Below are 17851 nucleotides of genomic sequence, written 5' to 3'. Positions count from 1 at the left end.
GGGCAAGAATGCAAGAGTGCATTTGGTACATAAGGTCATAGGACCAACAAACTCATTTTCATCTTCCTTTGCCTTCCTAAATCATAAACAATAGACTGAAGTTAAGAGTGTTACAACAAAGGCCTGATTTCTCACTTTTAGTCAGATTTCTGTGTTGCAACAATGATGCTGTCTTCTTTGAACATCTGATGTCTGAAAAAATTGCAACAACACATGAGAACTACTTGGCTAGTACTTGCATCTTATATACATACAGCCATACTGTCCTATGTAGATGAATAATTACACCAAATGCAAATGAAATGTTGTCTTTACCCATTCCAGTCTAAAAAATCCAGTGAGTACTGTATTGTTAAATATGGCATTCAATAAGGGGGCTTGCGATAAAGTAAGATGAAAAATGTTTGTGACCCTACAGATGTTGTGAACCTTTTTTTTTCCCCATTACTCCTCCTCCCAAGTGGTTTAACAATTGTCCATTGTGAAATAACTGACAGATTATTCTTGGTATTGTTTTCCCCTAGTGTAACGCGACTGAGCCTCAGTTGTGTTTTTGTGAATTACTGATTACTTTGAAATTAATCTGAACATTGTTTACCCAGGAAGCCAAACTAATGGCACATCAATCATTTCCTTCCATTTGTACCAACAGTTTGAAACCTCCTTTTGTCAGAAGTGTTGAACTATGGATTATAATTGGAGCTACTAGTGTAATGATTTTTGTTAAATATGATTTGCATCTACTGTCTCCCTACTGATAAGATTTTACAGCCGTTATAATGGGAGAGTTATATAGAGAACTAAGATTTATAACTTCTTTGCATTTGTAATGACATTTCTGAGCAGGCAGAACATTAAACTTTCATTTGGCATCCTTTAGTGGCTATAATAATTGATTCTTAAATTCTCAGATGTTGCTTTCTAACGACCATATCCATAAAATAGATACCAACACTCATGGATAAGTGCAAAAAAAAACCCACCAAAACCCTTTTTGCAGGTGGGTTATCAAACAGAGTCCAATTTCAAATCTTCCAAGCAAGGTGTTAGGGCAGGTGATCAAAGGAGGTGGGTTCTAAAGAAAGGCTAGGGAAGAATTCCAGAGCTTAAAGCCTTGACTTCTGGCATGATCATCAGTGGTGGAGAAATTACTGGTTTCCTTGATGCCTCAACTGTGTGTCCGATCTCAGGATGAAATTAAAGAGCAGCAAGGCCATGGAGGGATTTGAAAACAAGATGACTTCTAAAATGAACCAGAAACAAGGCAGGCACATAGCTGATGGAAGAATGTGTCTTGGTTTTATTTGGACTAAGAGGAGGAGAGTTTTGTCCAGCTTCAAGTTCATGTAGGGTAGAACAAGGAGATGACTTGAGGCATTGGGATCTGTCCACTAAAAGTGAGAAAACAAAGTAAAGTTTTTGTATCATTCTGATGATGAAAGGAGAATGACCGAGTCTTTAATAGGTAATAAAGGATTAACTGTAAGTTATAATTGAGGGAATTTAGGAGTTTTATGGCAAAGGGTTGCTGGACATGGTCATTCTCACAGATGGAGACAAAGTATTGTAATTTCTGAGGAGGAAATGGAGAAATATTTGATGCACAGCCTACAGGGTTATTAGAGAGAGTCTGGGGTCAGTGGGATTATTTTGAATTGATCTGATACAGAACTGTAAATCAAAAAAAAAACTGCAGTTGCTGGAAATTTGAAATAAAACTGAAAATACTGAAAACACTGAGCAGATCAGGCAGCAACAGGAGCAACTCAGCAGGTCAGGCAGCATCTATTTTGGTAAATGGACAGTTGACTTTTCTGGTCAAGACCCTTCATCTGGACTGATCAGGTGGTATCTGTGGAAAGAGGGAGCAGTTAATATTTCAGGTTGAAGACCCTTCATTAGAACGAATGTGATGGGCTGAATGGCTTCCTATGCTATGAACATCCTATTGAAAACTATCAGTGTGCACTTTGTTCATTGTCGTGTTGTTGTTCATCCAATATCTGCATGAGCTTTCTCGGGAAGGCTTGCACTATAAGCTGTAATGCCAGGAAACTTGTCCAGTTTCTCAAGTTAGAACTGTTAGTTTCTGATTTCTATTCCCAATGTTTGTTTCAGCATGACCAAAGGAAAAGTAATATTTGTGTCTAACTGTATGTAATTATGAAAATGATAGTAGTGCACATTTATTCAGATTAGCATAAAGTAGTTTGACCACTAAATGGTGTAGAGCCTTAGCACAAATTCAGACAATAGCTTTGATTTTCAGAAGATGGAACTGCTATGGTACAGAAAAACTGCTTAATAAAGTCTGAATAAACTGACAACCATGTGTGGTATGACACTGGAGGCGTCAAAAGATTAAACTACTGTCCTCTGTTTGAAAGCTGGATTACAGAAGGCTTTTATGTTTGTCCACGTGTTGGAAATCAAATTACTGTTTGTAATACATTGATGCTTCTAGTGAAATTGTATTAAATGTACCATGCCAATTACCATGGAGTTGGCTTCGGGGATTTCTTGATCTAAGGGTTGCATTGTTTTTTTTTTCTGCCTGATGTTTGGTATTTATGAAAATCTCACATTCTTGAAATAATTTCTGCTGTTATAACTACTTATTTGGAGCTTGATCTAATTTGCTGTCAATTGTGAATCGGTCTGACTGCACAGAAATGTTCTGGTCACAGTCCTTCACCCCACCCTCACTTGAATACTGAGACTAGTCATAGATTATGGTTCCAGCTTTCTGATACCTTGCATGAGAGGCGTGTTCATAGGTGACCCTGAACTTTGACAGGGTATGCAACCACCAGGAATGTTGTAATCAGGCTTGAGCCCACAACCACATACCCATTTCCATCAGAAGTCATTAGACAATGATCAATAGGGGGTTACCTTTGCTAACTTGAGTATCTCTGATTCTGTCTTCATTTGAAGTTTGGTGTAATCCAGCTGTGGTTGTATTTATTAATCCATTGTGGAGGGAGGAAGAGGGAGTATAAGCATTTTGCACAGTAGACCACACTTTCAAATGAATCTGTCATCAGCAATGAGGAAATACTGGGAGTGCATAAAGGGAGGAAAAATTGGCAGCAGTATATGTGCGAAATGAAACAAAATGAACAAATTGAGGAAGTAAATGTAATACCACTTATTCTGCAGCAATAGATAGAATCCTTCATCATTAATGTTTCTAAAAAAAATTACATAGTTTTTTCTGCTTCTCTTGCATGGTGGTTGAAAATGCAGAAATTGCATTTAATTAGGATTTATTTGGAGAGATGACAGGTGCATGAAAGTTGTGTAGTAATAATTTAAAAACACATCCAGCATTTTTTTGCCTTTCATTCATGCTTGTGATATTCCACAGCTTTTGATGTTACAGTCCTGTTATAATTTGCCATTAATCATGTCTGGTGCTGCATTTTCTTGCGAGCCTCATGACTTGCAAAAGTATGATTGCCATTCCTCTGCGCCGTAGATATGCTCATTGCAGCTGATTAGACCTCTCACTGCCTACAGCACTCTTGCATCAATGGCCCAGAAGCATAATGGTAGGAGGAGGTGTTAATTGAGTTTTATGCTATTGTGAGCCTTTAAACTTCATTTGTTGGACAAAGATGACGCTGCAAGGCCATATTCATTGCCCATCTCTTGCTTTTCTCTGCAGCTGTTGGTGTGAATTACTCAGTGGTCCTGGTGGTGGTGCTCCCACAGCACTGGATAGTGCCAGTCAAGAAATAGTGATATGCTGAAAGGCTGGCCTGTGTGAGACTTGATAGTAAGATGATGCTGCTGTGTGAAGTAGGTTACCTCCCACCATTCACTGTTTACATGGTCCACTTTGATTGGACTTCACTTTATAGGGTGGTTTCTGCAATACCAATGCTGTGGAAAATAACCCGTTTTTGATACTTCATAGAGCATCATATCTATATGCAAGAGATGTGGCTGTACATGCCTATGATTTGCATCAGATCTTTTGCATCTTTTGGCCAAAGTGATGACTTCCAGGTGTGCCATCTTTCCCAATAGCCCGGGAGAGAATTGATTGGGTCAGTGAGGGTTCATCTGTCTTTTTGACTTGATGGGGTTGGAGTGAATACTTGAGTGCCTGGACTACGAAGGCCTAACTAAAATGGTAACTACTGGTTCCATCTGCAAGACTTTGTTAGGCTAAGGCAGAATATCATGCTGTCCATGTGAGCTTGGATGTAGTCTGCTGCCTGCACCATCTGGACTCTTTGCTGCCCTTATTAAAATTTTAATATTTGCTGTGTATGATGGATAGATTCAACTGTGACACTCCAGGTTGGAAGATGCAAAGGACAGGGCAGAAAAAAAGTGTTGGAAATAAAATATGACTCTTTGCAGACATGGCTTCACAAATTAAAAAAATAATATACCTATTTGTATTAGTTGCTTGCTAGTGACCATTTGTTTCATTTTGGGCAACTGTTATTTTCCTCAAAACTAGAAGTTAACTCCTTCACAATGTTGGAGGTCATTCTGTTCTGGAGGACTGCTGTAGAGTCATGCTTGCATTTGAGGATCTGAAGACATGTTTAATGGAACATAGAAGCACCATCAGAATAAATTTGTGTTGGCAAAATTACTTTTTCCACTAAAACTCCCACTTCTCTTGAAAGCCTCTATGTACATGGGATATGCAATGATAGTGGACTTTTGCTCAGTGTTAGAGTGCCCCAATTCTTACATTTCTTCAGAGATCTTCATCAAAGTTGGTGCTGATGCTAATGTGCTTTAGCATGTGCTGATCCATGTGCAGCAGAAGTGCTGCATCTTCCTTGGAGTTGTTACTTTTGAAGTGATCGGTATTTAAGGCTGAGCTGACCATGTCATCACATGTATACTGGCGGAAAACATTTTAGTCAGTAGCATTTCTTCATTCATTCATAGTGCATTGGAAAAGGGCCTAAGAAGTAACCAGCGCGTGTTCATTCTGACAGTTCTTTTCATTGCCTGTTTAATGCCATTATTTAAAGCTACCTGCCAAAGTAGGTATTTTCAGAAATGGTGGGAGTAAGTTCATTGCTCTAGTGTGTTCCTAAGTAAATCTGTAGTTAACTGCATGAACTAGTTCTGTTTTTAATTACGCTAAATTAGCTATTTATCTTCAGTTGTTTTCATTAGAAAAATAGAAGCTTAGCCAAATTTATATTGGGCTGAAAATTTCAAATTGTATTAAATTACTTACTTTTGAATCCTCTCCATGAACTGTACAGCAGTTTACTTGTAAAACAATAAAACTCTGTTAATCCAGCATGCTCAGGACTTTAGTGCCAGGCTGGCAGATTTTCGGGAATTACTGGATGTTCTTTCTATTAATACCCCTAATTCACCTTTTTGGATGTAACATAGTAGTATTATAAATTTTCCAATAAACCCTGTAAGTTTAAAAGGAGCTTGAGAAATCTCCTGGTGAGCCAGGTGCACACCCATCAGGACTTGGAAATAATTGGATACCAGATTATCGGATTTTCACTGCAAATGATTCATGGAGTTTATGATTCAGCACGCAACCCCTAAATGTGAGGGGGGAAATTGCCACCAGTGAGCCAGATATTTCATACAGTGAAATACTCTGTCGGCTTGCCACATTGTCGTATTTTACCTTGTAGCATTGTGCAAACCTACTTTAAGGATTCCTCTGCCCCCGCCATAGGTGTAACACCTGCCTCTCCATCACCTCCATCCAGGGACCCAAACAGTCCTTTCAGGTGAGACAGAGATTTACCTACACCTCTCCTAATATCATCTACTGCATTCGGTGCTCCAAGTGTGACCTCCTCTACATTGGCGAGACCAAACGCAGGAGTCCTGATGAAGGGTCTTGACCCGAAAGGTCGACTGTTTATTTCCTTCCATAGTTTTGCTTAAATTACTGAGTTTCTCCAGCATTTTGTGTGTGTTGGTCCTGAAATGGACACTTTATAGAGCTGTGGGAGGAGATTACTATGTGGACAGAGGCAAAGACTCAATGAAGGAATGTAACATCACCTACTCCTGGGAACTTCTCACTCATGACTACTCAAAGTGGAGAAGGAAAATTGGGGATGGTGCTGAGAACCTCATGGCCATGCATTTTGGAGCACACAGAAGCCTTGCAGTATGAGTGTACCACCTCATAAACTGCCCACCCACTTGCCCTATCAGCTGTATCGTGCCCCATGTGTGGAAAGGTCTGTGGTTCGCACACTGGCCTTCATCAATCATCACATAACCCACAAAACTGAAGTGAAAGCAAGTTGTGCTTGATCCCGATGGAGCACTTAACAATGGGCACTTCTTCCTTATGTGAAGCAGGTCGCTAGCGTGGGCTTCAGTGGGGAAACCACCTGCTGATTGATGATGCAGGGTTTGTCCAAGTGCAACTGGCAGTCTCCACACCCACAATTTCTCTGACAGCAAGTGAATCCCTGCCCCCAGCTTCCTGCCAAAGCAGTTGGGACATGCACATTCAAAAACTCTCAAACTGTTAAAATAAAAAAGACACGATCTGAAATATTAAAATCTTGGAAAAAAAATTGCAGCAGTAAGGATAAACTATCAGTTACTTTTAAATCAAGTTAATTAGATTAAATGAAAGGAAATGACCTTGTACTCGCCCTTCTCCCTTCGGGCCTTTCCTGAAATGAAGTCAATGGGCTCTTCGTACTTGCACAGGTTAACCTGGCACAGGTTCAACAGGCGGAGTTGCCAGCTTAAGTCCTGGGAGTGCTGCCCTCTTGTTTTTGTTGAAATCATCCCATTTACATTTTCTCATTCCAGTCTGAGGTTTAGTTGTTTTTTTTTGCCTCCTGCTTTGCCCGTATACTGTATGTCTTCTTCATGTGTGTCTCTTCCTTGGCATCCTTCTCCTGCTCTCTTGATCTTTTCTCATGACCAATTAAACTATCCCAACTGTGCGTCTAGCAATTGGTGTCCTCACTATGACCCTGGTAATTAATGGCTTTGATCAAATGGCCCATTGTGTATCTTGCTGCAGCTTCACATCACTGATGGTAAAACCTTTGCCCCACTTTCTGGAATCTGCTTCTTTTCCTCCTAATGTCTTTCTCCTACTTGAAATCCATCATTTCACTTAGTCCTCTTAAAATTCATGCCATGGGTTTTGGTAATTCTGCTTTTCCTCATTACGTAAAGCACCTTGAGACACTTTTGCAGATGTAAGGATGCTAAATTCATGCGTTGTGGTTCCTGTTTACTTGATCTTTACCAATTGTAGTGTTTGTTGAAGTAATTGGTATCTTTTGGAGAAAGGTAAATTTTAAGATATTTCCAGTTGTACAAGTTTCAATTGCAACATAATCTTCCTAATGTTTGTAACATGATTACACATGTATTTCGGAGTTGCCTTTTTTTTTCTGTCTTCTATTCCCTTCCACTGCCTGTAATTGTAATCCAGCTGCTGAATATCTCAACTGAATATCATTCCTGCTAGATAGCTATATTCCAATTAGTAACAGACCACAAAATGCCTAACTCTTAACACAAAGCTAACTTGACCTCTATGACTGTGTGGTTTTAAGTGATTTAGAAGCTCCCAGTTTTAGTTTTGTGCTTCTATTTCATTCTATTTTTGAAAATCTCTTCATTGAAATAATTTAACTCTCAGCAGATGTTCCTTTTTATTACTTGTTAACGTTTCAAGGATAATATTTTATTTTTGGTACTGGTCTAAGCACATTACTGTTCACTTCCTAATTTAATTTGGCAGCATAGTTTAGTTAGTCCCAGACTGGCCACAATGAAATAGATAAATGCAAGTCCAAAAGCAATGGAAAGTGCAAGTTAAACGAATGAGTGGCATCTGTCTATGAAACAAAGATATTTGGAGTTGGAAAGTTAAACATGAGGGTTACTTGCCTTCAGCCTGTAAACTCAAATTCTAATGCTGATGGCTCTATAGATAATTGCATTCCTGTTTAATCCTATATTAGCCATTGCCTTTAGCACTGGAAGAAAAAAGCTGATCTCTTTGCTGATCATGTCACTACGGCCCTTTAGCTTGAATCATGTAGTTTTGTTTGGGGAATCTGCCAGCAGTCTTCTGCTCAAGATCATCCTGGTAATTTGTTGTCTCAACTCCAGCAAAAGCAATATAAATTTGATCTTTTCAGAATTGACTATTAGTTCCTGATTCTGCCTTTTCAGCTGGACAAGCAACCTCTGAGATCATTGGGAATAAAAGGAAACATGGTTATGTCTAACACTTTTGCAGTTGCTCAAATACTGGTGATATTTAACTGAAATTGCTATTGCGTAGTGCAACTGAGATTCATCAAACCACTTGCTTCTACACGACAAGCTCACTGTCATGAGTCCATTGCTTTATGTGGAAGACTGGCTGATCAAAGTTCCCATTCTGTATTTTCGTATCCTGGCAAATTATCAGTGGCCCTGAAATCTTTGTTTCCCAAGTTCCCCCCGCCCCCCCCCCCCAACAAATCCATGGGGAGGGGAAAAATGTGAAAAGGCTTGAGGAACAGAAGGCAGTTTATTTATACCATCAATTGAACAATGACTTCTGCTGTACAAATGTTGCAGGTATCCTGAAGAATTGTCCTTTGACTAGCTGCAGTCTGCATCATTCTGTTGCCTAATAAATTTAAAAGCATCCAATTCTCCTGTATGACCTATCCAGTGTAACCTCTGCATCTGTTTTCTTGTATCCAATGTGAGTTGCCATCTATAGGGAATAGGAAACAGTATGACTTCATGACTGAAGGTCTTAAAGAGAACTTGGTTAGTTTTTATCCCTTTCGTTGTCTGTTCAAACCTGATAAGCTGTCGTGCACATGGTTGCTACATTGTGTGACTTATTCTCCTTTCTGAAACTTAGTTGTGTACAATTTTGGTCTATGTTGATGGGAGAAAAACAAATATTCCATTGGTAAATACGCAGGATAAATTAGAATACTATGCACTTTTCAATACAAATGCCGCTGTGTTGATTCTGATTAGTAGCTTGACATAAGCTCTCCGGTTCATGTCATTTTTCTGCCCTGCAGCTCATACTAGTCTGTGTGATTTTGCACGTCCTTTGAGTTTATTCCAAATGTTTACAGTTAGACACAATGGGCTATGCAGATCTGGCTTGCTAACTATATCCAGTAGTTTTTCTCCTGTATATTGAACACACTTTCAAGACGCAGACAAATGTATTGAATTGTAAATTCCACATTTTTCCATCTTTCAGGAATCTTCATGGAATTACTGGTTAAGGGCACAACAGCATGCCCAAGTGGTTTCTGATCATGCCGAGGTCCTTGCCTTGAGTTGAAAGGAATCACTTTAAATGTACTTAAGTAGTCAGCTTGTGACAGGCCAACAAGTGTTTTGTTCAAGGGCCTGTCACTGGGACACTCAGCAGCAGCTTAGGCCTAAGGTTTTGTCCAGTACTTAGGAAATTCCTTTTCTTTGTGTACTCTGCCATTGTGGAGCAGGATGAAGGGAGAGCCTGGTGAGATGGGGACCGGAATGGATTTGGGGCCTGTTGAGGGACTGGGAGTAAGAATAATAAAGATGTCAGGCAGGGAAGTTGGCAGTGGGGTCAGGGCAAGTGTCATTTGTTGAGGATCAGCAGTCAGGACATGGAAGTGGAAGAGTTCTGCATGAGTGGCCCAGCACCTGTGGGAGGTGTGTGAAAAGATGAAAGCCCTGCTGTGGCACCCAGCCATGCATTGCCTGCTCTTGGACATCACTGCTCATTTCTAAACACCCCATGTTTGTGCATCATGATGCAGAGGACCTGCAAGGAAAATTGTGGATTGTGTGTAGCTCACAGTAAAAATCATGTTTCCGTTGTCTTACTTTTCATTCCAATTGAACTCTTTAATGCATACACAGCACCATGCAATCCGTTTTATGGGCAACTGTATTTTGTTCTCTCGGGGCTTGCAGATCAACTGTGCATGCAGTTTATCCTTAACTAAAACAGTAAGTCATCTAATTCAAGTTTTTTTAAAGCAAGAAATTGCTACAGTATTGTTTATATTGATTTACTTATTGGCCAGTTCAGAAAATGCAAATAAGGCTTTAAATTGTCAAAAAGAGACAAAATTCTAACTTGCCTCGAGAGGAGTTGCTAACGTCATCTGCTTAATGATTTTTTAAAATTGCAGAAGTGAGAGCATGTTTTAATTTTTCATTGAGCACCTGTACTACTTGGTGTGGATTGACACATGCACACCAAAATTCAGTTTTGATTCCTGGTGAGTGTCTCATTTAATGATTTTTGCCTTGGATTATTAGAGAGGTGCCGGTGTGCCTTAGAGGGGAAACATCAGCTGTCCTGTTCAGTATTATCCAGGCACTCTTGTATTGTGAAAAGTTTCATGTTTGTGGACAGGGCTGAATTGATCCATGTAGTGTCACTGGCTCGAGGATCATACTTTTCTTGTGGCACCATTGGCTTGGCCAGGTGAAGGTAAGTTTCTGATGTTCATGGACCAAGGTATTACATGTGGCCAGAGAGGCCTTTCTTCTGCAATCAGTGGCACTTGGAAAAAGGATCATGAGAGGAAGGAAGAACTGGATGTTAGGGGTTTCGGTGTGCATAGGGAATGTCGGTGAAGGAATGTGGACTTGCTAGCAGGATCAGCGAGTGAAGACGAGGGATAGGTGATTGACCAAAATGTCAGCGTGTGCTGAGGAATGGGGAGGTAGTGGCAGATTGTGGGAGTGGTCAAAACCCATGGAAATCCAAAGAAAACACCTACCTGTAGGAAGATGGATGACTCTAAGACCCTGGCACCTGCCCAGGTTGGGTTGAGCCAATCAACCAATTCCAAATTAGGTTAACTCTCCAATTAAGACCTGTTTCAGAGTTCTTGTGAGTCTTGAATGTGTGGTGGAATTCTGCCCATTATGTTGGTCATTTGCCATTACCATGCATGTCCAACAGACTTCACATGCTGTTATAGTCCTGGGCGTGAAGTACTCACTGTAACGTTGGCAATATAAACACCACTATGGACTGTTTGGACCTAATAACCTATTTCTGTACTGTAAATCCTCCTGGATGTTTTGTGGATAAGGACAAAAAATATTTTGCAGAAGTCTCTATTCCATTTTTACTCCAGTTATCCTGCAAAGCATAGATTCCCAATAAAAGTATTTTAACACAAGCTATTCTTAAAACCAACTGGAAAAGCACTAATGAAGAAAAGCAAGAAATGCAGGGAAAGTACTCAGCAGGTGAAGTTGTAGGTGAAGGGAGAAAAACAGTGTTAATGTTTTAAGTCAGTGAGCTTTCTCGCCTGACTCTGGCTATCCATGTTCAAGTGTTTGAGTCCTCCTACATGAACTGCAGGTGGAAAGTGGCTTCTTGGGTGAAATACTGGAGGCTGCTCTGGGTCATAGATTCCTCCTCAGCCAGGTGATCATGGAATGCTCATGCAGATTCATCAATCGCATAACTAGAACAGTGAGACTAAGCCTATAACGTTTATTAGTTTTCTGTACGTACAGCACAGTAAAAGGCCCTTTGGCCCACCATGTGTATGCCAACATCAGGTACATATCTATATTAAGCCCCATTGTCTACTATACCTTGGCAATTCAAGTGCTCATCCAGATGCTGCTTAAATGTTGTGAATGCACCTGCCGCCTCCACCGTCAACCAGTGTTCCAGCTTCCAACCACCCTCTGGGTGGAAAAAATTTCTTGTTCGGATTTCCTCTGCACCTCTTACTCCTCACCCTCTATGCATACTTTGCCTCTGGTCTTGAACAGCACTGGCATGGAGAAAAAAAAATTGGCTTAATGTCCACCCTACCTATGCCTCTTTAAAAAGTGCTGGGGACTATCAGAGATAGCTATCATTACCACTGTTTTGCCAAAGACAGGCTGATGTGCAGGCAGCTTTAAGGGCTGTGCTGGCAGTTCCTGTAGCTGTGAAGGTCATGATAGTATTAATCTGCTTTGTCAAGGATCTTTCCAGTCAACTGCAAGGGACATCTACCAGATAAACTTGTTGACATTTATACCTGCATGGGGAAAGTGGCTGATACAATGCTTGTTTGGAGAAACATCTTTATCACATGCCCACTGGAAAGAAGGCACAGTATAAAAGGGATTTAACTTCTTGGCACACTTCCTGGTGGTCCATTGTGTTACAGATGGACCCCATGCGGCCATCCCAGTTCTGTTTGTGAAGCGGAATGCACTGTCCTTGCACTACCTCAACCATGGAGCAGCTCAAGTGTTTTTATTATGCACAGATCAGATCTCCTTGTTTTATTGAAGAATTCTTTTGGAGTGAGTGAGATTGTTTTCATCAGGATAGAAGTATTTATGGAGGGATTTTATAGGTGTTTGAAGAGAAGGGATAGGACAAATGTTAACAAGCTCTTCCTATGGATTGAGGAGGCTTGAGGCATATCTGTAAGAGATTACTGTTAACAAGCAAGATAAACTTTACACCACTAGTTAATAATTTGAGCAGACACCATGTCAACACTTAAGAAAAAGGATAAGATAGTGATTTCAAGGAAAGAGGATAAAAGAATGTGGTAACTGAGTGATGAGAATGACTGACTGCTGGTGAAGCATGGGTCAGAGAGACTTTTTCTGTATTGTCCAAGATTACACTATGCAAATTATCTTTGAGTACAAAGAAAGATTCATAATGAATACTGCAGGACAAAGGGACTTGATGTACAGACTTTAACTATACTTATCATTCTGTGTTCAATTCCCCCTGCCTCACCAGTTTAACCCCTCTTGAATAACATTAGTAAACCTCTCTTTTAAGATATTGGTCCCGCTGCAGTTCAGGGGCAACTCTTCCTTTTTGTACGGGTCACCCCTACCCTAGAAATCTAGACACCATTTGGTGTTATGGGCTTGCACTGCACTGAAAGGAAAACCACAAACTTGAAATAAAAGGCTCAAGATGAAAATTGCATCTGCGTTGATGTTGGGTAAAAGTTTCCAGAAATTATCCTTTTGATGGGAAATGTATGTGCAAATATTAACTGAGGGTAGAAACCCTTCCCAGTATGGTCATTTGTTTCTGGGGTTTTGTTACTGTATTCTTTGAGATGATTAGTAAGTATTACAAAAAAATTCTGTCTTAAGCTTTACTGTGGTTAGTGAGCTTCAAAGGATCAGAAGTTGATGCATTTGTCTGAGTACTCAGTCCCTGCTTTATTCCTACTAGGTTCCTAAGTTGTTAATACAAACTTAATTTGAAGCTCTGATTTCTTAAGTAGCCAAATGTGGGTTGAATAGAAACTTGAAACATGATGGAAAGTTGGGTGGGGGTGGAACGTTGGCAGATGGAATTTAATCCTGACAAGTGTGAGGTGGTGCATTTTGGGACGTCGAAAAGGGGTAGGACATATTCAGTAAATGGTAGGCCACTAAGAAATGTTGATGAACAGAGGGTCCCAGGGGTTCAAGTCCAGAGTTCCCTGAAAGTGACAGAACAGATGGATAGGGTGTGAAGAGCCAATATGGCATGCTTGCCTTCATAGGCCAGGGCATAGAATATAAGAGTTGGGTTGCAATTTCAAACATACTGGTTAGGCTGCACTTGGAGTTTGTATGCAGTTCTGGTTGCTACACTATTGGAAGGTTGTGATTGCGTAGGAGAGAGCGCAGAGGATATTCACCAGGATGTTGCCTGAATTGGAGGACTTCAGTTATGGGGACAGGTTAGATGGGTTGGGTTTGTTTTCCCTGGAGTGAAGAAGGCTGGGGGACTGACCAGACATAAGTATACAAGGTTCTAAGAGGCTTTGTTAGGGCAGATGGTCAGAATCTCTTTCCCATGATAGAAAAATCAAAAACAAGAGGGCACAGGTCCACGGGGAGAGGAAGGATTTTTAAAAGGGATCTGAGAGATGTTTTTTAATATATAGAGAGGGTGGTTAATATCTGGAACATGCTGCCAAGGGAGATGGTAGAATCAGATACAATTATATTGTTTAAAGGGCATTTAGACAGATGCTTAAATAGGCAAGGTACAGAAGGATATGGTCCTAATGTGGGCAAATGGAATTAGTGTAGATGGGCAAAAAGGTCAGCACAGACGCGGTAGGTCAGCGAGCCTGATTCTGTGCTGTATGACTCTGTATTTAAATTTCCTGTTGCCTCAGACATCCAGGAATGTTATGTAATATTACTTCCTGCATTAAATCAGTGCTCTTGAAACCTCGAAAACCCCGTTCAAATTTTGCATGCACATTTCCTCCTCGTTAAATAATAACTTCAGCCCTGCTCCAGATACTTAAGCAAATTAGGTTATCAGGTCTGTTTTTAAGTCAGATGAGGCATTAATCTGAATCTCATCATCCTTTTTGGGTGGATGTAGAAGAATCCATGGTACCGGAATCGCAGAGAAATCCCCACAGGCCTGAAATGTTTACATCTCATTTTTGTACACAAATCATCATACTTCCCTTCCAAGGCACTTTATTGGGTGTGAAGCATTTTAAGACATTCTGAAATGCAAAACGTGGGGCAAACCCTTTTAGCACAACAGAAGCACTTTTCTCAGTTAACCCTCAACAAGACCAATTCTTGCAGCTGGAAGACCAATGCACAAGGGCCAGGATTAACAGCATAGATCTTGCATCTAATTCATTATAAATATGGTCAATTCATTGTGAATGTTCAGACACAAGAAAGAATCAAGGACTTGCCCACACTATAGCTTCACTATTTTATTGTTTGAAGCAAAACCTCTACAACATCATTCCATGAAATCGATCCTTATTTACTGCAATTTCACTACATGTGCCATTTTACTGAGATGTTTTAACTTAATCAAAATGGAGAATGTGTAAGGCAGTGTTTGAAGCAAATGAGTACAATATCAATGCAATTGGATTGATGACAGAAGTTCAGTAATGCAACTTTTTTCGTCTGGTCTTGTAATGAAAACAACAACCGTTGGGTTCAGTTTTCATTTTGAGCAAGTATGTTTAATGCCAAAGCAAAAGGTGAAACAGACTGACAGTAGAACAGTGTCAAGGGCCAACAATGGCTATTTGTGTACATAGAACAGTACAGCACAGGAACGAATACTGGTTAGGTTGCACTTGGAGCACAGCTCTTGTACTGTTTCAGAGATTCCCCCAAATTCACAGCATGAAGCTAGGACAATGCAAACTTAGCCTACACATTTGAGGCCGAATAATAAGATTAATAAGTAAATACCATCACTTGGACTACATGTACAAATGCAAAACCTTGATCATAAAATGAAGCTAAGATGCTTAAAGCATCAAACGCTGGAAACTCTTATGGAAAACAAATAAAAATGCAAATGCTGGAATCTAAAACAAAAGACAGAAATATTTGAAGAACTCAGCCAGTCAAGCAGCATCTGTGGAAAGAGAACCCGTTTCATGTTTTGGGCCAGGAACCCTTCCAGAGAAGAGTGAAGGATTTATGGTTTTCAAAATGGAGCTAATGAGAGGAGCAAGGCGCAAGACAAAAGACTATAAGAAGATTGGATAAAATGGATCAGGTGATAAAGAGCAAAAGATAAATGTCTATTAGTATTCAATGATTCAAGGGCCTCAGCCCGAACTGTCCACCTTCCCTTTGCCTCCACAGATGTTGCTTCTGCTGGGTCCTACCAGCAGTTTATTTTTTGCTCCAGATTCCAGCATCTGCTGTCTTTTGTGACTCAGGTGATAAGGAGCATGAGTATTGACTATTAGGGAGGCATTTTATAGAAAAAAGGTGAGAAAGGGACATTACTGTCTCATTGTTTCCCATTACCAGTGCCAGTTTACTTGAAGATTCAATGCTCATTCCAGAGGGTTGCAAAGTGCCTCAATGGAAGATGTTGTTCATCTTGTTTACGATGGGCAGTGGAGGAGGCTGCAGACACAGGTCATACTAGGAGAGGGATTGGGAATTAATGTGGCATGCATCAGGAAGCTTGGGATCACCCCTGTGGACTGAGTGCAGGTGCTCTGCAAAGCAATCATTCTACATTTGAATCCTCCATTGTAGAGGACGCCACATTGTGAACACTAAATGCAGTAGACTAAATTGGAAGAAGTGCAATTGAATTGCTGCTTTACCTGGAATGATTGTTTGGATTCTTGGATTGTGGGAAGGGAAGAGGTGAATGGGTGGGTGTTTCATCTCCACCGGTTGTATTGCAGGGGCAGAGGGAAGGGGAGTGATGGGTGGTGGCAGAAAGGAAAAGAGAAAGGAAGATTTGGCTGGTGGTGGGTTCATGTTGGAGCTGGCAGATATAAAGGCTGGTGGGGTGGAAGATGAATTTGAGGAGAACTCTATCTTTCTGTACCGGGGAGGGGGGTAAGAGCAGATGTGTTGGAAAATACAGAAGATGAGATTTTAAAACTCCATTCATTATGGCAGAAGGTAATCACGTTTCAGGATGAAGGATGGCATTTCAGAGGTACCAGAGTAGAAGGCCTCATTCAATGGGGAAACAATGTGAAGGACACAAAGAAACTGGTAGAAAAGGAATGACATCCTTGCGGGAGGCAGATTATGAGGATCTCTGGTCATGGTAGCTGTGGGAGTCCTTGGGCTTGTAAAAGTTGTTGGTGGCTAGTCATCTCCTGAGATGGAGAGACAGAGATCCAGAAAGGGAAATGTCAGAGGCAGACGATGCAATTGTGAGAGCAGGCTGGAAATTGGCAGCAAAAGTGAAGCAATTTTTAAGTTGTGTATGGGTGCAGAAAGTGACACCAACAAAGTCGTCAACATATCAGGGAAAGAGTTGGGAGAGTGGAGTTAGACTTGAACAAGGACTGGTCCATTAATGCACACACGTTAGACTGCACTAAGTGCTCGTGCTCCTTATCACCTGATCTATTTTAATCAATCTTCATGTTGTCTTCTGTCTTGCACATCACTCCTCCCCCCCCAATTCAGTTTTGAAAACTGCAAGCGACTGCAAATGCTGTAATTTGGAGCAACAAACAAACTGCTGGAGGAACTCAGCGGATTGAGCAGCATCTATGAGAGCAAAAGGATGGTTGATATTCCGGTTCACGCCCCTGCATTAGGATGATCTCAATGCAAAGTCTTGATGCAAAACGTCGACTATTCCTTTGCCTCCACAGAGGCTGCCTGACCCATTGAGTTCCTCCAACTTCTTTTGCTTTGAAAATTGTAAGCCCCCTATTCTTACCTCAGTTCTGAGGAAGGGTCCTTGACCCAAAATGTTAACTGGTTTCATTTACCATTTGCTGCTGCTTGACTGGTGGAGTTCTTTGAGCATTTTCTATTTTTGTGCTATAAATTCCTTTCCCGTTGTTGAAGAGTTGTTATTAATTTGTCCATATATATAAAACTTCTGATGGCTTTTGAAGTACTGGATAGTTAAGATAGTAATTTTATTTGTATTTTGTTTTAATTTTAATAGAACTATCTTAAAATTCACGCATGTTATAAACCTATGCAATTCTTGTTACTGATTAGGAGCTCTGTGCCATCCAAAAGTCTAATTGTTGTTATCAGTAAGCTTTCAACACTCACATTCAAGGCCATTCTAGCCTGGAATAGATCAAAGTCCTGTTTTTTTTAAAAAAAAGAAATCCAAAATACAACTTTATCCAGGGTCTGTTCCATTAACTACCTCGTGTCCCACACCAAACAGCAGCACTAACCATTTACTCTTCATCTAGTTTAATATTTCCAGCATATCAAAGGATTACTCTTATCTCATATTTTCTTATGGCATGAAAAAAGACTATTTGACCCATTGCATCAATGCCAGCTCATAGAGCATTCCCGTCAATCCCATTCCCTCATTTATTTCCCTATAAACTATTCTCTCAAATGTGCATGTCAACTCCATTCTAACTCTACTACCTACACAAGGGAT

At 40.5% G+C, this 17851-nt stretch overlaps 1 protein-coding gene and 1 long non-coding RNA gene across 2 annotated transcripts in view; one reads left to right on the top strand and one right to left on the bottom strand.

Annotated features, from left to right (window-relative positions):
- Positions 1 to 17851, top strand: part of iqgap2 (IQ motif containing GTPase activating protein 2) — a 228648-nt gene that overhangs the window by 67681 nt on the left and 143116 nt on the right.
- LOC127572239 (uncharacterized) lies at positions 898 to 17294 on the bottom strand. The gene is made up of 3 exons (XR_007956611.1): positions 17156 to 17294; positions 11578 to 11762; positions 898 to 1852 (listed from the first exon to the last, which is right to left on the bottom strand). It is a non-coding gene; the product is annotated as an uncharacterized LOC127572239 (long non-coding RNA).

The sequence above is a fragment of the Pristis pectinata genome, chromosome 7 (genome assembly GCF_009764475.1).
Source record: "Pristis pectinata isolate sPriPec2 chromosome 7, sPriPec2.1.pri, whole genome shotgun sequence".
Classification (NCBI taxonomy): domain Eukaryota; kingdom Metazoa; phylum Chordata; class Chondrichthyes; order Rhinopristiformes; family Pristidae; genus Pristis; species Pristis pectinata.
Note: the sequence above shows the minus strand (reverse complement) of the source record. Positions and strands in the feature narration are given on the sequence as shown.